Below are 25,121 nucleotides of genomic sequence, written 5' to 3'. Positions count from 1 at the left end.
TGAAAAGAAATATTAAATCTAATAAACACAAACACCTTACCTGTAAAAGCTGTTTTTCTTTCTTATTGTTATGCTTTGGTGTAAGAGTCATTGACTTATTCATTCACACACACATTCACCTGTCACTTACTGAGCTGCGACTTTCAGTAAGACAGAGACACGGAGAAGGCAAAAGTGAACGCGCAGAAACGATCGTGCTTATGATGAGTACAGAACCCTCAACTGGGACCAGCTTGCCCAGAGGATGCACAGTTTATTGGGTGAGAGAGGGAAACATCAGAACTTCGATCGGCATATATTTTTCATTATCCTCTTTAAAGTCCACTTTTGTTTATGCTTCATAGGTAATATATATACCGTATATTATCATTCTGGCATATCTACATATTCATAGATAGGAATTCATTTTTTCCTCTGTGTGATCAAACAAGTTTGGTCTTATGTACATACTAGTAAACAGACTAGTAACTATTATTCTAAAAGTAATGATATTATCAGGTTTATTCGTGCATAAGGTACCTCTGACTGCTCTTTATTTTTTAAAATTTATCTTTCTTGTTGAAAGTATTACAGATGTGTCCCCCACATTTAGACCCTGAACCCTGCATCCATCCCCAGGCCTTCTCCACACTATTGTCTGTGTCCAAGGGTTACGCATATATGCATGTAAGTCCTTCGATTAATCTCTCTCTACCCACTCCCCCACCCCCACCTTCCCTCTGAGACCCCTCAGTCTGTTCCATGCTTCTTTCTCTGAATCTATTTTGTTCATCTGTTTATTTTGTTCATTAGATTCCACATATGAGTGAGATCATGTGGTACTTGTCTCTCTGACTGATTAATTTTGCTTGGCATAATGCTCTCCAGTTCCACCCATGCTGTGCCAAAGGACAAGAGTTCCTTCCTCTTCACAGCCTCATAGTACTCCATGGTGTAAATGTGCCACAGCGTTTTTGTCCACTCATCTGCTGATGGGCACTTGGGCTGTTTCCAGATCTTAGCTATTGTTAACTGCGCTGCTATGAACATAGGGGTGCATAAGTTCTTTCTGATTAGTGTTTCAGGATTCTTAGGATACATTCCTAGGAGTGGGATCACTGGGTCAAAAGGCAGCTCCATTTTTAATCTTTTGAGGAAACTCCACAGTGCTTTCCACAGTGGCTGCTCCAGTCTGCATTCCCACCGGCAGTGCACCAGGGTCCCCTTTCCCCACACCCTCTCCAGCGGGGAGTCGTTTGTTGATTTGCTGATGGAGCCATTCTGACAGGTGTGAAGTGATACCTCATTGTGGTTTGAACTTGCATCTCTGATGATTAGCAACATTGGACATTTTTTCATGTCTCAGCCATTTGTATGTCCTCTTTGGAGAAGTGTCTATTTAGGTCCTTTGCCCATTTTTAAATTGGATTGTTTGTCTTCCTTCTGTTAAGTTGTATGAGTTCTTTCCATATTTTGGATATTAGCCCTTTATCATATGTATCATTGGCAAATATGTTCTTTATGGTGTTTTTGAGGATCAATAGGAAAAGCCTGGGAGTTTGGCAGACACAATAATTTTTTTTAAATTTTACTATAAAATGTTTCCCTCAAAACATGATGAAAAATTAGGTGATCTAAATTGTGACATGAAAATAAAGCCTGGATTGGCCTTCTTAGGCTCTTTAAGTCTTTGAGGCCTGTCATATCAGCTATAATTAATAAGTGGCACCATTGACTAGGTCTTTGAATATGTCTAAAGTAATTAAATTGCCTTCAAACTATGGATCATATCTTATGTCTTTTTTTCCCCCCAAAAAAAAACAAAGGAGAAGGAGGAGGAGGCAGAGGAAAGGAAAGGGGAGGAGAGGGAAATAGCAAGCTAAAGCCAATTAAATCCTTACAAAAATTTTGCATCAACAGTAAAAATGCGCCACCTTACCTATTGTAATATAAACGATCTCTCCCATCAGATGTAGTAGGTCTTAACATTACCTGACCAGTTGGCCTGTAGATTACAGGACAAACAGCCTTGAGTGGGGCCTACATATCTCAAAGCCTTGCTTTGACCTGAAGAATCTCTTTCCATAATTTAACCAACTTATTTCATTAAAGCCAGACAGTGTATCTGTAAGCATTTTATTGAATGGTCTGGATACAGCAAGATGAAATCATGGCATAGTTTTATTTTTCCTGTGTTAGTGGTTATTTCATTTTTCTGCTCCTTAATGTCATCTCTACTAAACCAAATAACATTTATTTTTACTTTATGCAATTAACAGATTTGTTTTAAGCATGAAAGAATCCAGGATAATATAAAACAAGTTCCAATAGCTTATTAGGTTTAGATATTTACTCTTCCTGCTTAACTAGGTTTAGAAGCCTGCATTGAAAAAGATGGATTGTGGTCAGAGATTTCTCTTCTTTCTCTACTTTCTCTCCTATGCCCTCTACAAAGAGAATTTGAGGCAAGGAGTAGAAATAAGGGAGCTATAAACCTTTATTTAAAGTTTGAAGCTGTAGTTTGGATGGTAAGTGTTTTGAAGATTATAAAATTATTTTCTCCATTTAACGTACATACACACACACACGATCACACCAATCTCCTGTTTATTTTTAAAATAATAAACATAAAAGCTTACCACCTCAGTCTGCTCCATCTGCCATGCAATCCATCCTCAGTCATGTTTGATTTAAAGCCTTAGCAAAGACCTCTCCTCATATGATGTTTGTTACAGTTTCTCGGTTTTTGGAGTTTACAGAAGAAAGTAACTTTCTACACTGCTTTCATTCTCAGTCTTTGTTTCCTGCTTTTGCTTACAATTAGATCTGATATTTTAAAACTCCTAAACAGAAAAGATCAGTCATGGCAGGTCTTTTTTGGTTTGAAAGACTCAGCAAGCCTGATCCCTAATTATTTTCCAGCCTTAATTATTTTGACTAAGGCATGATATTAACCCTCTCATCCCTAAAGCACTCTTAAATTGTCAGTGAGTACACACAAAATTTTATCTTCATCAATCTTTGATTCTTTTGCTGACAATTTAAAAGGTGCTAGTTTTTTGTTTTTGCTGTAAACATTCTGAATACAACCAGAATCCAGAAAATACAGGGTTATTTATTGGCTTGCTTTGCTTTGGCATGCAAGAAAACTTATCTCCCAAAGGGATTTAATTGGTAAACAATTTTAGAAAAAAGCTGGAAAAGGCAGAAGAAAAACTTCAAAAAACTTTTTCACAAATTTTTGAATTTTATGTAGGGTTAGCATATATCCTGTCATCACGTGAGGAAACCAGAGCCCTTTCAACACCGTTTTTGATTGTTCAGCGTTTCTAGGTTTACACCACACTGTTTGGTGGAAAGAATGCAGGCTTTGGGTTTGGGCAGTTTCTAATCCTGGTCCAGTAATATTACAGCTTTGTAATCCAAGGAAAATTCTCTCTCTCCAGGTCTCAGTTTCTATTGTGTAAATAGCCTACATTTCGGAGCTGGTAGGAAGATTGGAAGAATTGATGGGACTGTTAATTACTGCAGCAGGTTCCCGTGACAGCACCTCCACCGTTTCCATGCTGTTCCTCTTTGCAACAAAGCCCAGTATCGCGCAGATATCCGCACTCCACAAAGCAATGTGAAGCCTTAGTCCAGCATCAAGGTTATTCCTAACTGGTCTAATCCAGTCACGGCGCTCCCATTTTGCTAGCCAGCAATCGGTACAGGCCTAAGCATCTGACCCAATTCTGGGAAGCAAATAGGAGGGCCCATTTGCAGAGGAGCAGAGGAGTCAAAGGAGTTTCTTAACCACTTGAGGTGAAGCTCTGTAAATTATATTCTCTTTCCAGATATGTTTTAATGTCTGGATATAATGCCCAGAGATACTGCAGTCATTTTGCTAGGAGTCTACAGATAAAATAAAACTGAAAATGGTAGAAAGATACTATGATTATTTCTGTTATCATTGATTATCTAATTAACTTGCTGGAACCCCAATAACTCTCAATTTTTGTTATAGACATAAAAAATGTTTTTTTTAGTTTAAATAGAATTAAAATTTTCCATTATTTACAAACAAAACCATCCTAACCACTATACTGTACAGTGATTACCACAATATGTGGTAGTGATAACTGTTCAATAAATGATATTTTCCTACTTTCATCCACTTATCCCTAGAAGTGTTACACCATGTATATCTGAATTTATTCTGTTTTACACTAACCTAAACACTGAATAGAAAAAACAATTGATTGATCAACTGCTTAACCTGTTGAATCCATAGGGAAAATTTATAAACAGTCCTAATTCTGTGCTAAATTCATCTTCACTTAGAAATAAAATTTCATAATTTTGCTGTATATCTCAGAGTGTAGAAATGAAGTGAGAAGCCATTTTATTTTGCACTTAAAAATATAATTTTGTTTTTGGAAAGTTGTTATTTGTTAGTTCAAACTAAAAATTAAATATTTTATTACATTACATTAAAATCAATAGAATATTAATAAAATGCCGTGCGGGTTGGGGGAGGTGGAGGAGGGTATAGGGGCGATAGATGGTGGTAGAAGGAGGCTTGACCTGGGGTGACGAGCACACAATACAGTGTACAAATGATGTGTTGTGGAATTGTGCACCTGAGACTTGCATAATTTTGTTAACCGGTGTCACCCAAATAAATTCAATTAAAAAGGAAAAAGAGTCAACTGCTCTCTTTTTCCAGTTTTGTTCAGCTCTGTAAACAGTATTATAATTAAAATATTGAGTTCCAAAAATATATATACATATAAATATATATAATTTTATATTTTTAAAGGTTGTTATTTGTTAGTTCAAACTAAAGTTTAAATATTTGATTACATTATATTAAAATCAATAGAATATTAATAAAATAGAAAGCACACTGAGCATCTAGCATGCTAAGGGGTGGTAAGTTGAATAGTTTATTCTTGTAATAGGAAAAGCTAAAGGAAATATTTAAAGTGAATGAAGGCAAGAGTGTATCTGCAGCCTTCATTTCTCATCTAAAAAAATATACTCAAAGTGCTTGTTCTGTTTGTATAAATAAACTGTATAAATAAAATCTGAGGTGTTTCTGTAAGTAAAGAGAAAAATAAAGACGAGAAACTTAACCATAGATGGAAACTCTAAGCTTTCTTTTGATTAAATTGGTAACATTCAAAAAGGACGAAAGAACACTCTCTAAAGGAAAGAAGCCCTTGACAGATGAGAAAATTCACTTACGTGGATTTCTGACACTAGGCTACCCCAAATAGGTCCTGGGAAGAAGTTATTTTTTACTTTGTAAAGAAAAATAGGATGCGTTATAAAAGAGCATTATAATTAGGAACTGGGAACAAAGCAAAAGATTTAGAAAAATTGATGACAGTTAAGAGCCTTATTCTCTTTTGAATTATTTTAACAATTACTGTCTGGACCATATTTATGGCATTTATTTTTAACTTTATTCTTTTGCATTTTTTTGTGTGTACATCTTTTATCAATTCTAGTGCATTATAATTTTAAATAGCTAAGATATAGCCTCTATCTTTTCCTTTCTTATTTTTTCTCAGCATTGAGAAAGGTTGATGAATACTAAGCTTTTGATAAATTTCTTGGATGAGTGAAGGAAAAAAATAGAACTATAATCTATAATTGTGGGTACTTTAAGACAGTTTCTTTATAGCTTTTTCTTTTGTTCTTATGCTGACATATTTTATAAGAAAAATATTATAACTGAAAAATCAACCTAGTACCCTATAATTAGCATGTTATATTATAAATATATATTCAAAGCACAGGTTATTATGAAGTCACAACCTGGTAGCACTGAATCTTATTTGCTAGTAAATTTTTTAAAGAAAATAACTTCTAATTTACTGAATTGGAATGTTATATCAGTGGACAGATTATTTCCACTTTCATGACTTCCCAAAATTCAATGAGAAGAACCTTAATTTTGATCCAAAAGCATGTTATTATCCATTCTCAGGTCTAATGAAAACAACTGCTAAATAACCAATACACACATACACACATTACACTGCTAGTCACATCTCTTAGTTGACATAAGGCATCAGGTCTCTAGGCATAATCTAGCAAGTAGAAACCTGAATGATTACCCTTAAGAGCAAGGATTAGGCATTACTTATTTCTGTTTCCTCCAAAATGTATCCCACACATGATAGTTATTTCTTAATTTTTTTAAGTGAATGAATGGCTGAATAAATGGTAAGACACTTTTTAAGTAATGATTGTTTCTTAAACAAAAATTAAAAGATATGAAGCAGTGCCAACATATAGATATAATTCTGATTTAAAAATATTTAAATCACTGAGAAATAATACTTTATCAACTATTGTCGCTAAGTCAAGATTCAATCAAATTCTACACACTTAATACATTACTCCAGTGTATAAGTAATAGCATGTAAATCCCATCAAGAGCAGCTGGGATAATTTAGAACAGATTTTCAAGTAAATTGAAAAGTTTCAGACAATATCAGTCAGAACAACGAGTGGAAAATTTTAAGCAAGTTAACTAGCAAATAAAACAGGAAAGAACAGATTTGAATTCTGGGAAGAACAAAGGTGAGGTAGGCAACTATTGGCCTCTAAAAAATTTAACAAAGTCTGTTAGGTTAAAGAATCTTCGGTGGTGATATTAGTAATCAGGTTCAACTTTAACTTAAAGAAGGTAATTTTTATTGTCCTGATCTGTTTTAAATTCCCTCCTGGGATAGAGCTATGATCATAAATGTAGGTTTCTAGGCAAATTTTGATGTTGATTTGAGAAAGACAGACTTTAAATTCTGGGAAGATGATGGAGTAGGAATGACACGGACTCTAGACAATAATTGCACTCACAGAATCTGTCTGTTTTACTATTTTGAAACTCTGGAGTCTACTAAAAGCTTGCAACTTTCAGAGGAAGGGTTGGAAAGAAAATTGAGGCTAATTTTAGTCAATTTTAGGTAGCAGATAGCTGTGCACTTATTCCTACAGAAGCTTGCTTACAGATTGTGGGAGCCAAAGGAAGCAAAACGGACCTGTCCTGAAAGTATATAGGAACGTGTGCTCTGTTCACGGTTGCTGATTCTGACCTCAGAAGTAGACTGAGGGTCTGGTGGCCATTGTTATTGCACCTCCCCCCACTGCTGCAAGCCCCTCTTCCCACTGAAGTGGCTCCCAAGGGCTTTAAAGTAGAAACAATGTCTTTCTCTTCCTTCATTTTTCTATTTTTCTCCTTTGGGGAGCCAGACATTAAAGACTAGAGCATTCAAAGCAACTTCATATATGAGGAAATTAGAAAATCACCAGGCATGCCCAGGGAAAGATACAGACCAGGCAAAGAGCTGAAAGAACTGTTAGTTTATACTTCAAGCCAACAACTTCTTGGCACAGAGACAGCCTACAAAACAATAATAAAATAAACAAAAACAACAACTGCAAAACCCGGCAAACCTGGGGAAATGGGGAGAATCTGATTTCAATAATTACTATGTTATGCAATTCAAATGTCCAGTTTTCAAAAACAACAACAGCAAAAACTCATGAGATATACAAATAAAGAGAACAGTATGCTAATTCAAAGGGAAAACAATTAATCACAAACACTGTCCTTGAAAAGTGATGTGATGGCAAGTGTAATAGATAAAGATTTTTAAACACTTGTCTTAAAGATGCTCAGAAAACTAGAGTAAGTGGAATAAGTTAAAAAAAAAAATAAAAAATGTGTACGAACACAATGGAAATATTAATAAAGACACAGAAAATCCAAAAAGAAAAACAAAAAAATTTTGGAGCTGAGAAATACAATAACTAAAATTTTAAAAAAATCACTAAAGACAGATTTAAGCAGGATGGAGAAAGAACCGGCAAACTTAAAGATAAAGGAGTAGAAATGATTCAGTCTGAGGAATAAAAATGAAAGAAGATTGAAGGAAAATTAACAGAGCCTAAGGGACTTGTGAGACACCATTACATGTACTGTGAGAGCCACAGAAGAACAGAGAGAGGTTCAAGAAGAATATTTGAAAAAATAATGGCTTAAACTTTCCAAATTGGCTGAGAGAAATGAATATAAACAACTAAGTAGCTGAATGGACCCAGAGTAGGATGAATTCAGTGAAACCCATATCGAGAGTCATTATAATTAAACTTTTGAAAGTCAAAGGCAAAAAGAGAATCTTGAGAGTAGCAACAGAAAAACGACTTTTCATATGAAAGGAATCTTGAATAAGATTAGATACAGATATCTTATCAGAAACTTTGGAGCCAAAAGGATGTGAGCAGATATATTCAAAGTGCAAAAAGTTAAAAACAGGTTAACCAAGAATTCTATATCCAACAAAACTGTCCTTCAAAAGTGAAAAGAAAGTAAAGACATTCTCAGTCAAATAAAAGCTGAAGGCACCTGTTTTTATTAGACCTGACCTGCAATGAATGCTAAAGGGAGTCAGGCAAGTTAAAATCAAAGGACACTAGACAGTAACTAAAAGCTATATAAATAAATAAATAAATAAATAAATAAATAAATAAATAAATAAATAAAATAAATAAATAAATAAATAACTCAAGGTAAATATATAGGGAGTTATAAAAACTAGTATTATTGTAACAACAGTTTTTAATTCCACTTTTTGTTTTCTACATGTTTTAAGGACTAATACATTAACAACGACAACAAAAAGCTAGTACTATTGTAAATTGGGTTTGTGATTCCACATTTTATTTTTTATATAATTTAAGATACTAATGTATTTTTTAAATTATTAGTTTATGATTCTGGGTACATAATGTATAAAGATGTAATTTTATGATATCATAATGTATAAAGATGTAATTTTATGATATCATATCAATCTTTATGTATAAAGATGTAATTTTATGATATCAAATTTTATGTAATTTTATGATATGACACTGAAAAGGGATGTACTTGTAAAAGAATAGAGTTTTCATATATTATTGAAGTTCAGCTGGTGTAAATTCAAGTTAGAGTTTTATAACTTTAGGATCTTAAGTTAGTCCCCATGGTAACCACAACAATGCAGCTATAGAATATACACAAAAGAAAATGAGAAATTAATTTAAAAATTTCACTGCAAAAAAAATCAACCTAACACAAAATAAGATAATAATGCAGAAAATGCAGGACAAAAAAAGCTATGACATGAAAATCAATAAAATAATAGAAGTAAATCCACATTCAACAAACTAGAAATAAACTACCATAACAAAATAAAAGCCACATAGGGTGGGGCAAAAGTAGTTTACAGTTGTGACTATGTGAAACAGAGAGTTTATTCTTGTATTATTATTTATTAAATATTGTATTATTTTCCACATGAACAACCATAAACCTACTTTTGCCCAACCCTGTATATGAAAAACCCACAGCAAACATCATACTCAGTGATGAAAATCTGAGTAATTTTCCCTAAGATCAAGAACAAAGCAAGGATTCCTGCTTTCACATTTCTATTCCACATAGTACTGGAAGTTCAATTAGACAAGAAAAAGAAAAATAAAGTCACTGAAATTGGAAAGAAGAAAGTGAAATTATTACTGTTCACAAATGATATGCTCTTATATGTAGAAAACCCTAAAGATACAATACCCCCCAAAAAATTGTTAGACTATGTGAATTCAGAAAAGTAGCAGGACAGAAAGTCAATACACAAAATTGTTTGCATTTTTATACACTAAAAAATTATGAAAAGGAAGTTAATAAAATTCCATTTATATAGGTGACATGGTTATTAGTGCCATCTGTACAAGAAATTTATTTATGCCATCTGAGCTTCGATTGAAAATGTGCATTCACTCCTATAACATGGTGGATTGGTTCCCTACTCACCCAAACTTGTGTTTTGTGGAGTTGATAACACCCAGTTAAGGATGGGCAGCTCCAGTCATGCTCATTGTCACCTAGATTTCAGAGATGCTCAATGTCACCTAGATTTCAGTAGTATACCAGGAATGATTTTTTAAAAATGACTTGATGCAGAGAGCATGGCCTTAATTTCTAACACTAAGGATTGGTTCAGAGCCTTCTCCTACTCAGGGCTACACTTCAGTCTGGCAGTTTCTGAGTTAATAAGTCTTAGAAATAGTGCAGCTTAGTAAATGTTGCTTCCAAATTTCGGAGGCCCCATAATCACTGTGAATCTTTCTCATTGGTAACGGGTACTAGATATATTAACTTGCCTTTTATTTCATAGGGGACATCCTGTCAACCCACAGGTTTTGAGAGTCCTAAAACTTTACCAGTGTGGCAAGGGTCCGCTGGATCGCACAGCACAAAGGCAGAGCAACTTGTACTGAAGTGTGTACATTTTTGCTGCCCTCTCTTTCATCTGATCTCCATAAAAAATGACAGCCCTTTGCGTTGCCCACTGTGGTAGGCTGCATAATGGCTTCCCAAGGATGTCCTGCCCTCATTCTTAGAACCTGTGACTGTGTTACATTATAGGCCTAAAGGACATTTCCAGATCCTTCCCACTTAGAATCTTGAGATGAAAGGATTATTCTGGGCTATCTAAGGTCACAGAGTCAGGAGACAGGAAGATCAAAATAAGTAGTTGTGACAATAGAATCAAAATGCTGAAGTGATGTCAGGAATGGGTCTGGAGCCATGGAACGCAGGTGGTTTTGAAAAGCTGAAAAAGGTAAGGAAGCAGATGAGCATCATCTGCCCGGAAGTTACAGAAGGAACCAGTCCTACCAACACCCTGACTTGAGCCCAGTGAGAATGGTTTTGAACAGCTAACTGTATGATAATAAATTTGTGTCGTTAAGCCACTAATTTGGTGGTAATTTGCAACAGCAGCAATAGGAAAGTAATATGCCCTCCTCATGGTCTGGAGCTGTATTTCTAAGTATAGCAGAAATTAGCAAAACCCTAAGAGACCTAACAGAAGCGGTCTTTCCCTTCTAGTGTTAGGAAAGGCATCCATTCTTTACCTTGGAGAGAATATCTCAGAATGTCCAGATCTTTGAGCACCTAAAATTATATTTAAAATGAAATATCTCTAAGCTTCCTGGTGTATATTTTATTCTTTTTCTATTTTTTTTTTTTAATCCTCACCTGAGGATATCTTTTTCCATTGCTCTTCAGAGAGAAAGAGAGAGAGAGAGAGAGAGAGAGAAACATCGATGTGAGAGTGACGCATGGATTGGTTGCCTCCCTCACAGGCCCCAACCAAGGCCCGGGATCAAGCCTGCAACCTACGTAAGTGCCCTTGGCAGGAATTGAACCCAGGACCCTTCCATCCAAGGGCCGACACTCTAACCACTGAGCCAAACCAGCTAGGGCTTCCTTGGGTATATTTTAGAACATCCATAGTGCTTACCATTTTCTGCCATCAGTATACTAGACCAGAGTAATGCTCCTGGGAAATGTCAAAACAACTAAGGTTCCTTTGCACTCTATCATGACAGAAAACAGGCCACAGCTTGCCCTTGGCACAGTGTAAATACACACACGTGCACCACTCTTCACCCCAATGAATGTTAACTGCTTTCTGACCTTCTTTACTGAAGAAGAACCACATTCACCAGAGAAAGGGCCACAGATTCGACCTAGGAGACCTGCGATCTGTTAAAATAAAGTGACTACCTTCTCTACGAGACTGTGATTGGAACTACTCCTTGGTATGTTATAGTTGTTTGGCAGCATCCACTCTGATTACCTACCCTTTGCAGTAGTAGGAACAGAGAGTTTAAAATGATCATGGGATCCCCTCAGCCCGATTTATTAAAACTCTGAGGTTGTAACAAATACCTGGCATGCATTGGGGATATATTTTTGGTTCTGACTTACTATCTCAGCCATGTGAGGAGTACAGATTCAGCACTTCTACTAAGCCTCCCCTACCCTTTACTGTTCAGCTCAAGGATTTATGGGAGGGTTCTGCCAGCTGCTAAGAATATCCATGCCAAATATAATCTCCTACAGAGGGGATATAATCCCTAGAGACAAAATTGTTTTAAGAATCAATTTATCACCTGGTCTCCAACCACTTCAGTACTCACAGGGGACTATAATAGCTTTTTCTGTTTCCTGATATCAGTGTTAAACCAGACGGTATACCCCACTCTTATAAATCTGGATATTCGTCTTTTCCCAGTGCCCTCTAGTGGAAAGAATAGGTTACCTGTTGTACATACTTGCACTGGTTTCTCAGAGTATTTTCCCTTGGGGGTTGCCCTAGTCTTTACATCACAGCCCCCAGAAGTGAGAATTGGCTTAGACTAAAAAACCTCATGTGGTAATATGTTGGTGTTTTTTTAAATTATGGCATCCAATAACAACTCTTAGTTCATCACAAATAAGTTATTTATCTAAGGTTGCTGATCTATTAAGTAGCATGTCCAAGATTTGTACTTGAGCAGTCTAGAAAGCAGAGCTTCTGTCCAAAGCACTATACCATGCTGCTTTTCCAATAGGGGGGGAAATCAAAAGCAGGAAAAATATAGTATATTCACTAAGGTACTGGGGAATTACAGTACCATAGTTATGCAGTGATGAAAAATGATACAGCTCTCAGTTGCTGACCTGTAAAGATGTGCACACAAATAATCCAGTGAAGAGAATCAAGGCAGAAACATTAAAGATATATAAGCTCATATTTATAAATATGTATATTTATGTGTATATATGAAAATATATGGAATCAATGATGATTGGTGATAAAAACTGTAAATTATTTTTTAAGAAGTTTTTCTGTAAAAGAAAAAATAGAGAGAATGAGACATTCTGAAGGTCATAGCTTCAGGATGGCTTTAGGATAAATACATTTATCCTAAAGATTGTAAGGAAAGGAGAATGAATCAGTGCAGAGGGAGTGATCAAAGTTCCAATGACCATAATAAAAGGAGTTATTATATGTGAAGCAGTTTTTCACAATATTGTACATATAATAATTTATCTTCATAATAATCCTATTAAAGAAGAGCTTATCTTTATCTGTTAGAAACATGAGGTTCATAAGGAATGAGTAACTCACTCACTTTACTTCATAATGCCATGTTCTTCTCTACTCTATCATAACATACTGCTTCCTCCACCTGTAGAAGTCAGACTGAAAAAAGGTACTTATGCTGACATACTTCAACAACGTCAATTCCTTACCCTCAAAATCCAAATCTATCATTTATATCTGCAACATATACATCATTGCCAAAATTATTATAGGCTCTTTTTAGTATTGTCATTTTTGCATTGAAATTATTTTGAATATCCAGATAACTTGGAATATCAGACATATCATATCAAAGGCCATTAATAATTTAAAAATACCTTATGTTGAAATTAATTACAAAATGGTATTTATAACTGCCTTAAAAACAGTTTTAAGTGCAGTGCTTTAGATGTGATATTTAAAAGTGAACCATCGTTGGAAAGATCAAACACATACTATCACAGGAAGGAGTTCTAAAATTACACACTTTGGAAATCAATGCTGGATCTCACTTTGCTTCCTAGATTCAAGAACAGCAGTTTCTGTCTTCAGATTGCTGTAATTAGCTCTAGTCTCAGATGCTCATTTACACCTTTGGCAGTTAAGGATGGGAAACTTGACTTTCGCTGATGGTGTATTATAATCACACCAGCTTGAAGATTTTTCTTTCCTCTGATTTCAGTTGATAACATTCACAGCAACCTTTAAAAAAAAAAAATCAAAGTATACTTCTCTTGAGTTAAATGCTTTAACTCAGAGAACTTCAGGAGTACATGAATAATTCAAAATGAGATTTTAATTGATTGCCTTTTGTTTCTTTACTTTGTGTTGGTCCTACATAGGTGTATACTAAGAAAAAAATAATAAAGCAAAACAAAAAATAACTCATGGCTGAAGAACAGTTTTATCATATGTATATAACCTAATAATTCCCCATGAATGAGGATTATTATAAAATAGAAAGTATTGAGATTTGCAGCAAAGATCAAAAAGTCTTCCTGTGACATGGAAGCATGGATGAGACTGACGAATCTCAGAGGGATAGACGGGGCTGGGGGGGTGGAGGGGGAGAAAATAACCAAAGAATTTATATGCATATATGCACAACCCAAGGACAGGGACAATGGTGGGGAGAGGGACTGGGGAGAGGGGTGGGACAGGGTGGAACAGGTCAATGGGGAGAAAAAGGGACATCTGTAATATTTTGAACAAAAAATTTAAAAAATAAAAAAAAATAAAGTCTTCCTATACTATGATGAATATAGAATTTAGAATTGCATGTTAATATTATACTTTGTACAAAAGAATTCAGTTATCCAACTCCAGTTTCAATTACCCAAGGTACTGGGTATTTATACTCTGAAATTTGGGGTAAATGAAATGTTAATGCACAGGGAAGCCTTCAATAGAACCATTCACTGAAAACTGTGTTTATCTGTTTTATACTCAAGTCCCTACTCCCTTCTAAAGTCCACAACCATACGCACTTTTTAAATGTTAAGATTAACGCCTGTAGTTTTTATATAACTGTGAAAGCCTTGTATAAATGCGTATATTTATCTGCTTCACATCCATATAATGATATCACTTAATAAGCATGTTCATTAACTTTGTTTTGGAATGTACTGTGTACACCCAAGGTGGTTTTGGCAGGAGTATATCATTGTAGCTGCTGATTCTCAAGAACAAAATAGTACTTGGTGTTTTGAAGAGCAGTAGATGATCGAGAGAACATTAGAATACCAGAAGAAAGAACAGAAGTGACATCTTTAGTACATAATATACTGCAGGCCCATTTGCAAGGTGCAGGGAATAGATGACATTTTTCTGCCATGGATCATAAAGGCTCTCAAACCTGAAATGCAAGGAAAGTGTAATAATGATTTCCGATATATGCAAAGCTTCAGGGCAACTCATTCACCAAAAGATCATTTAACTGATGAGCCTTTTACTTGCCCTTTGATAACTGAGTCTCCTGATGGGAATGGGACAATGCTTTACTTACATAAAGCGAGAAAGAACAACATAGGCTCCAATGGTGATCATTTGCCCCCATGGCAGACGGGCAATTCCAGACCTGACACAGGGCAATTGGCCTAAGCAAACCCACCCCTCTTGTGTGATGCCTGAGGGACTGTGTCCCCTCCCTGCAGAGTACAGATAGAGTTGTGAGGTTTTATGACACAAAATTGCACTCACTGAACACAACAGGCAATGATAGGCCCGTACAAGGTGATAAGCCCATAGGCTCTGTGGGTTATTTCTTGGTAAGTGTTCTAGTCCCAATTTATTCTTATGTGGCTAAGTGGGTCTAAAGACTGAATGCATAAGACTGCATTTCCCAACACTGAATATTATAATTTTGGCAATAGTCTAGTTACTAAATCATTTTCTAGGAAAAGTATGTCTGAGATATTTCTAAAAAATATTTTCATCATAAAATGCTCTTCCCCAGACCACAATATTAATTCCATCATATATGTGTATGGTATGGCATTCTACATGTCTTTAACAAAACCTTACAAATAGGACATGCAGAGATGATACACTGTATTTCTCAAAAATTACATAGCAATACTCTGCAATATTCTTAAAGAAATGTATTCATACTTTCAAAATCATACATGGATATATAGATATATGCTTTTTCTTCCAATAAATTATAAAGTCTTTGAGGGCATGGCTGAGAATTGTTTATTATTGTATCTTAAGTATTAACATGCTACTTATATAATGTGTGTGATGTTCCTAAGTAGAAATAACAGTAAGAAGACATTCTACCCAGGGTGTTCTCTTTATCAAGTTTGCCATCAATGCATATCAGATGCTTAATATTAATTGTCCAGCAGAATTCACTTGTTCAGTGAACCCCAGGAAACTCTATCTGAAGGAACTTTTTAAGGCATAATATTTAAGTGACTACCCAAAATTGATTTACTGAAAATATCACAATTTTTAATGAGAAGCATAATATATATAGTTTAATAAACAAACAAGTGAATGAATAAAAATTTGAACAACTGTAACTTTGCTTATCCTAAATGATAATATTTTAGGATATGCCCCAAATCAGACAGGACCCTCTTTTTTTTCCTACATCAGCTTTGATTCCTTAATATAAGTAATGACTCAGAAGTTTCAATACATCAAGAAATATAGATCAAAGTTTGTTGTTTTTCCTCTGCTCCCCTCCATTATATTTTATAGAAGGCAGCCTTGGTCAACATTCAGATATTGTACACATAGTTTTCATGCCATTCTAGTGCGATTTTTCTTATTAAAGAGTAGTTCAGGAAACAAGCTCTGTTGATCGATGGATTGAAACAAAGTGCTTTAAACTGAACCTACAGCTAAGCTCCAAGGTACAAGTGATTGCTCTAAAGAGGTGGTCTCTCTTATCTATTGCTCCTTTTGAGGCCAAAATGACATCTTTGTTAATGTATACTCATAACTATGTTGCTTTATTTGAGACAGTTTCACTGGACAGGCTACCTCTAATAGAAATATTAACCAGCAAGTAAGAGTAATTTCTGTACAGAGCAATATTTCCCCACCAATTACACAAACATTACATGCTCAATGTTTGTGATAGCTATAGGTTGTTATCTGGAGAAAGGTATACAACAAATCTTACTGTGGTTTATAAGAGTCAAAGCACTCTGCTTATACTATTTATTCCCATAAGAAAAGGAAATAATGCAGGCATTATGCTGTGAGTATAAAGAAGGAGCCAGGCTCATAAACGGGAATTGAAAGAATATTTTTCTAGGATCTAGATATACAGCAATGCCACTTTGCTTCATTCTGTATTTATTTTCTTCTAGGTTTCAGATACATTTTTTTTCATAGCTGGGTTTTTTGTTTGTTTGTTTATGTTTTTATTGTATGGCAGTAAGTTCCTAATTATTAAATGCAGAAAGTTTTTATCCTTGAGTCAGAAAATGTTCAAATTTCTTTAAGTAGAATTTTTATTACTTTAATTTTCCAGAAAAATTTCTCCCAGATTCCTGGCTAACAACGTGATTTGCTAAACTGGCATTGATTTTTTACTGTAATATGAACTTTTTTTATCTGATATATGTTTGCTGCTATGTTATACTTCTTCATGGCATTTTAGTAATTATATAGATTAATATTATCTTATTTTAAATTACCTTTTTATTGGTATCTCAGAGGAAAACAGTCTTTATAGTGGGTAGCAAAGTTTTCTTTTTGTTTTTTACCATTAAACTTCCCATCAACCCACCATAGTTCCATTGTGCTACGATTTCATCATTTTACACCCATGATTGTGGGAAGCACAGTGGAATATAATAGTACTTCAATAAATAATGATGAATGAAATAAATTTTAATATGACTAAAAATAATATTTGTCAGCTATATCCCCAAAATTTTAATTAATGAAAAATTATAACTAACTATGGTACTGTGGACTTTTTATGTGAATTAAATATAGTGGTGAAGTAAAATAATCACATTTATAGTAAAAGTTACAGTAACTAAGTCTCGCAATTTAAAATGAAAAGAGTGTACCCAGCAAATCTACTTCTGGGTATATGTCCAAAGAATTGGAAGCAGGATCTTAAAGAGATTTGCACACACACAGCTGGCCCCATTCTAATGGAAGCACTCGCTAGAATCAAGAGGTCAAGGGGTAGAAGCAACCCAGGCTTCCACTGATGGATGAATGGATAAACAAAATGTGGTATATCCATATAATGAAATATCATTCACCCTTAAAATGGAAGGAAATTGAGAAATGATAGAACATAGATGAAACTTGGAAATATTTTGCTAAGTGAATCAAGCCAGTCACAAAAAGACACATATTGTATTATCCCACTTACATAATGTATCTGGAGTAGTCAAATTCATAGAAACAGATAGCAGAATGGTGGTTACCAGGTACTAGGGAGAGGGCAAAATGGGGAGTTACTGTTTAATGGATACAGAGTTTCAGTTTTGCCAAATGAAAAATATTTACAGATTGATTCCAGAACAATATGAACATATTTAACACTGCTGAATTGCACAGGTAGAAATAGCTAAGATATTAAATTTTATGTTGTGTTTTTTTACCACAATTTAAAAAATGAAAAAAGTGAGAATCTATAGGTTTAAAAGGTTAGAAGTCTTAATTGTGTAGCATAAGTTTACAACACCTCAGATGTGTTTGTACTTTTAAAATACATATATCTTTTTTAGAATTCTGTAATGTCAACTTTTTATAATCAATTCTCATTGAATTCTGAATTAGTTTTCAAGTTTTTTGTGGTTTCAATTATTTTCCCCAATACATATTAAACATTAAACTTAAAAGATGCCTTAAACATTCCCTGCAGTAAAGTTTTAAGATTTTATTGAGGGTAATTCAAAAATTTCCAAAGTATTAAAAATAGAATATTGAAAATGTTATGATAAAATATAATATTAAAGCACAAAAGAAGTAGCTAAACTACTTTTAAAATTTCAACTTTTAAAATGATTGTTATATTTCAGTGTATTTTTTTCTCAGCCAATTACACAAAGAGTAAACTTTTTTATAGGATCTGAGATTTACTTAGTATATAACTCTAGGGAATTAATGCAATGTGTTGAGAGTGATTTTTTAAAAGCTAAAGGCTAAATTGCTGAAAGTAGTTCATCAGGACAGCTCTTGCAATTATGAATATTCGTGAATAAATATGTTAAATGAGAAATAACATGAACAATTGCTTAGTTATTTAAACTTGTTCCAAATTTCTCCCTATTAATAGTTGTCATTAAATAGGTCATGTAACATTTGTTCACCTGTGAAATACATACATTTTACTTAGTGATAATTTAACTTGCATCAGCATTGAATAGAATGCCATGTGATGCTTTCAGAATATTTCCTTACACAGGGGAATGAAAGCTATATGAATAAAATGACATACACTAAATGAGTAAAAAAATAATGATGAACATTTTAAATACTTGAAAACTACTTTGAACTCATTTAAAAAATGAATTTGGAAACAGTTTTCTTTTGTAATTCCCATATCTTTTAGATAGACAACTGAAAATGATTGAGAAAGTAATCAAGTGCCTTCAATATTTCAACAATGATAATTATGTGTACCACAATAACTGTCCCTATTAAAATATGGCCTTTACAGAAGGACCAATCATTAACATGAGAGAGAAAGCCTAGCAATCACTAATCACCAGCTTTATGCAATTATATTGTAAGTAGTATAATACATTTATATTATTAAGAGTTTTAAGAAAGCTTCATAGAAAAAAATTGCTACATACACTACATATCTATTTCTTCCTTAATTATTACCAAAGATAAAATGATTTCATAAGTTTTATATCTACAATTGTTCACTTTACTAAGCTAGAATACACTAGTTTTTTAAAAAGGTCATAGAAATGCAAGATAGTTGGATTGTTTTTATTTATTACAAATAGAAAAGAGATAAACATGTCTGCTTCCTAAAATGTTAATTAACCTTTTTCCTTAACTCAGCTTCTCTAATTATTTTGCATATTTGGCTAGGTTGCATGATTTCTTTTTCAAAACCTTTTGATCTTATTTTTTAAAAGAAGCAAATTAAGAAAACCCCCAAAAATCTTTCTCTCAAAAGGAAACATATTAGAACACTAAAATTAGAGTTTGTTTAATCTAACTTAAGGTCACTAAATTGTTTATGAAAGGAACCATCTCAAAAGACTCTTCTTTGAAGGTAAATTAATAAGTGCATAGCACAGTACACATAGCCAACTTCTGAAAATTCTTAAGATGACCACCAAAAGTGAAGCTACAGTTACAAAATTATAAGTGCATGGCTTTTGCAAGGAAGACTAAAGCACAATAATTTGATTAGACAAGTAAGTCAATGGAGAACACTTTTAATATTTTGGCACAAATTCTAGGATTTTGGGAACCACAATGACAATACAACAATCTGCAACTAGAATAAAAAACGGTTGTGGAAGAAGAAAACTACAGATGAAAAATTAACAGCTGATTGTGCAAACGATATTTATAAACTGAAGAATGGTCTCATTTAGAGGAGATACTCTGCACACATTAGTTCTTCATGCATGCAGCATACTTGGAGAAATATAAAATTACACATAATTTCAACATTATTTTTACATTTTTAAAAATAACATTTAATAGCATCCTGTTTTTTCTCCTCATTTATGTATACTCACAGTACTACCACCTCACCAGGAAAGGAAAAGACAAATACAATTTATATTCCTAATGTTCTTACTTCTAGCTGGTGAGCTCATGCGTAGCATCTCTAAGACTTTTTCCCCCTTAAATTCAAATTACAAATTCCAATCCTTCACCACTTTCTCATGTGGTAGAGATAACAAACCAGTTCTTCCACCTCTTCCACTGCTTACTCCTCTCCTAGTTTTCTTCACTGATAACTGTGCTCAGTGTTGACAACAGGTTATCAAAAGTCTTCATCCTCAAGGTCTCCACAGCAACCCCCCCGCCACCCCAACTCCTTCCTCTTCTTTAGTATCAAGTCTCCTTTTGTGGCTCAGTTTTCCCTGTGCTGTTTGTCCTTTGGCCTCCTGGTTTTCTACTGGATGCCACTATAACCTGGCTTCTGGAGATTTGGGAAGGTATGGGGTAAGAAGAAAAAATATGCCATCCCAATGGTTAGGTATCCCAGGAAAGTATTTCTTTAAGATAATCATTTGTTCATTATAAGCCAGGCGCTGTTCTAACCACTTTACACAAAGTGGCTCCTTTAACCTTCACAACTCTGTGATAGGTACCTTATTTTCAACCCCATTTTTAGAGGTAAAAATATTGAGGCTCCAAGAAACTAATCAAATAGCCCAAGGTCACACAATAAATGGTAGATTCAGTATTTGAACCTGACAAGTCTATCTTTGCTATGTAAATTCTTAATTACTATTTTACACTACTTCTAATTATGACTTTTCACACCACTTTTGCTAACAAACATGTGGGTATTTTCTGTAATTTTATAATGAAAAATTGCTTATCAGCAGCTTTCGTGATGACCTGATGTTTGCAGGACTGCCAAGAGAAGGGCAAAGAACATGTCTGCTACATAGGTCTATGTTTTTTTTTGTTTTTTGTTTTTTTTTTTTAAAAATACATCGTTATTGATTTCAGGGAGAGGCAGAGAGAAAGAAAGATAGAAACATCAATGATAAAAGAGTCATTGATTGGCTGGCTCCTGCATGCCCCCCCACTGGGGATCTAACCGACAACCCCAAGCCCAGGAATCGAACCTGGATCTCCTGGATCACAGGTCGATGCTCAACCACTGAGCCACACCCGGCCCGGCCATAGGTCTATCTTTTAATGAGAAGATCTGTTCAACCGTTGCCATGTTTCTGTGTTATTTGATTTTTAACACTACACAATTAACTAATGAAGGAAGATAAATACCTGGTCAAAGACGTCCTTCAAATAGAATATTAGTTAAGGGATTGTTTACTCTTACTATTTTAGTGAATTTATTACTTACTTATTTCTATACAACAAATAACCCTAAAACTTAGTGGTTTAGAATAACACATTTACTATCTGATAATTTGGAAGGCTTAAGTATCTTGGCATAGGAACAGAAATGCACAAATAATACATAAAAGCAAATCTTTATATGTCAGTTATAATAAATATAAATCAACTCAATTTTTGCAGTTAAAAAACAAAAAGTACCAATGAATAATAAAGAAGATAACTAATTCAATTCAAGGGTCTGAATAAAAAGAAAAAGAGTCTGAATAAAAAGAAATAATGAATATAATAAAACAGTGAATATACATTCACTGATATGGACTAATACCTAATAATATAATATTGAGTAAAGAATCATTTATGAATATACACAGGATGATTCCAGCTTATAAAACCTGAGAAATTTTACAAGTGCACAATGCATTTTTCAGGGACATACCGAATCAATGCAAGGAATCAGTGATGGAAACATGATTAACAGAGTACAGACTAAACCTAGAATTTCACTAAATTAATTGTTTTTAAATTGATCAATTGAAGAAATGCAGTGTTAAATCATAGAAGGCTGGTGTGCAATATTATATATAAGATTTCAGGGCTTAATACAAACAGGGGAGTCAAACTCTATCTGGCAGACACAAGCCATAATAAAGACACATTCCTTCTGGAGGAGAGTTAATTCATCAGAGCCTTACTCTATTGAAACACTGTCGATTCTGGTTCTGACTGTGAGTCAACAAAACAAAAATTCTAATCGAACACTAAAAAGAGGCCTATCACACTCAAATATTGTCATGTAATGAACCAGTGTTTACATATTCGTCTAGTTCTTGTTTGTCTTTTTTGTCTTTTTCTTTACCAGCAATCCCAGTCTCCCCTGTTAAATTAATTTGTACACTCTACACATTTCTGTCCGCATACATAATATTTTCATCTTCTGTTTTTGACTAGGTTCTAGTTGTATGTTGTCCTTTCCCTGTTTTTCACTCCACATACCAACATTAGGAGAGCTGTTCATAACCACCACAATATCTGACTTCACCCAATAACATATTCAGGTTGTGTGATCCTATATTATGATGACAAATAAAAAATATTCTCCCCTGCTAAGCAGTCCAAAGTGTGCTGCTTTTTTTTTTAAATTGAGATTCTTCTTTAGTGAAGTGTAATATATGATTTATCATTTAATTGTTGCATTTAACATTGACATTATCCACAGTCATCATTATCTGATACCCTGTGAACAACATTTATAAATGTGATATATTCTTATATCGATTAACATTTTTAAATAGGTACATTTAAAATCAAATATATTATTCAAAATAGGTCACAATAAAACTCCTTAATTATCAAGAATTAAGATTACTATCATACAATATCATCATTATAAAAGTATCTTTAAAATGGTTTGTCTTAAAATGTCACTCTTATTTCTGTTTTTGTTGTTTATTATCACTTGCCCTATGTGAAAAATCACAAGACCACAGAACACTGGGCAGGCAGTGGTGTTAAAATGCTTCCTGACAATTTTCAGTTAGCTAAGGTTGTCTAGTTCAGAGTCAGTCCAATAAAATGCTGGCTCCTTGGGACTTCATAGATATAAATAAAGAACTGCATCTCCTCTAATACCGTCAGACACCAGTATCTACCAAAACAATGACTCTCTTCATGTAAAGAATATAGCAGATCCTTGACTAGGGCGACAGAGCAATACCTGCCCTATCCAGAACACTACATTCTGAAACTACTTTAGTTATTTCTGGTATTTCTCTCCCTCACTAGATCAATGATAAGTTAAAGACACTATTAAAATCTTTCCCACCCTCAGCTGGATGTGGTTCTAACACTCCAGGCCTATAGATCGCTAGTTGATTATTGAGAAAGTAAATTTTGAAGTGGGGAGAAAAGCAAATAGAGCATATTTATGATTCATTCTTTGAAAAGGAATTCTTTAGCTTCTTTTGTTTTGCTTAGTAATTTACAACAAATTTAGGAGAAAAATATTTTAAATGTCCACTTTCTTTCCTTCCAAGCATTTTCTTAAATATCCTTTTATGCTCATAAACAACTTTTCGTTCAATCTGCCTTACCTTTTGTCCTTGGTACCTTCTTCATGTATCATTAGATGTGTTTTTCTGTAGTAAAACATGATCAGGATGCTGAGCTGCTCTTCACAGAAGGGAAAGAAAAAGAAAAATGCAATCACATTAGCAAGGAAATATTTATAACCTCATATATATTCTTGAGAAACTGTTATCTGTTCTAAGGATCACACACAAAAACATCTGTCAGTCTAGAATTTACAAAACAAATGAGCATATTTTAATGTCTGTTTTGAATAAATATGATACAGCATGTACTTACAATATCTTACAGTATCCTGCAACTGAGAACATAGAAAGTAATAAATTACATGTTGAAAATTGAATTTTGTTAAGAACATAGAAAGCCAAGCTCACTGGAGGTGAAAGAGCAAAGTTGTTATGCCCTTGTGGTTTTGTACTTTACTCTCAAGTCCCAATATTATCTTCAGAGGTAAAAGTTAGTTTGGAAAATGCATTAGTACTTTTATATGACATATTTCACTTTCTATTATGTCATATAGCTATTTATATGCATAATTTAGCTGCCTTTTAGCGTAGAGCCCAGGCCTGGGATCATTACAAAAATTTAACAAAATGTTCATTTTTTTAAGAAGACAGTCTTCTCAAATGTTGTCTCTTAAATTTGGCTTGAATGTGTATCTGAATAGCCAGAAAATATTTGATGTTTTGAGATAAGGTTTTGAATCCTTTCTCTTTTACTCCATACTTAGACACATGGCACCAGCCACTTCACCCTGCTGAGTCTTGATGTCCTCAACAATAAAGGTGTACTGATTTGCAATAACATAGGGTAATAACTCTTTTCTCAAGGGAGATGGGAGATCAGCAAGCAATCAATAATAGACATAAATATAAAAGAGCCTATGATGTCAAATAAAAGCAAAGAATAAATTAGCAGGTTAAATTAAGTTCATGTGTGTTCACTACACTTTCTAAAGCCTAGTGGGTTATACTGAGACCAAAATAAGAAATTATGAGATAGACTAAAAAGACATTTTAGATTGAGATGAGCACTGAAGTTTTTACCTTGACACATCATAGCTATATTGATAAAGTGTTCTATAATAAGTTTGGGATTATGTGCTATAACTCACTAGAAATTAGAAATAAATGTATCACCAACCAATGTATCCAATAAGAATAGAAGAACGAATTAGCTGAAGGCATAATTTGGGTGTATAATGCAACTCAGTCTCCCACCAAAGAGCATTTAAGGGTGAACTGGAGCAACAAACCTTCATTATCAACTAATAATGTGTGCTCAAGAAGCTGTTGGATATTGGAGATGAGAGGGAAAAGTACTATCAGCTATTCTTGGAATAGTTTCAGATGGAGAATATATCAGACATAAATCCCACGTCAAGACTGTATCTCACTGAGAGTTTATGTCTTTCTTTTCTGGAATCGTGTTAATTAGAAGACAAGGCTACTTTGACTTGAAAACATGTAACAAATCCTTTTTCTCCCTTCCAACAAGTTCTTTGGAAGGAAAGCATTTATTAATATCAGCAAGACTGCATCTAGTTTATTATGTGTGAGTAGACTAGGTAAGCATCTGCTCTTCCATATCCCTTTATAAACACAGGAGTGA

This window comes from Miniopterus schreibersii (assembly GCF_964146895.1).
Source record: "Miniopterus schreibersii genome assembly, chromosome: 1".
In the NCBI taxonomy this organism is placed as follows: Eukaryota; Metazoa; Chordata; class Mammalia; order Chiroptera; family Miniopteridae; genus Miniopterus; species Miniopterus schreibersii.
This window is presented reverse-complemented; position numbering follows the sequence as displayed.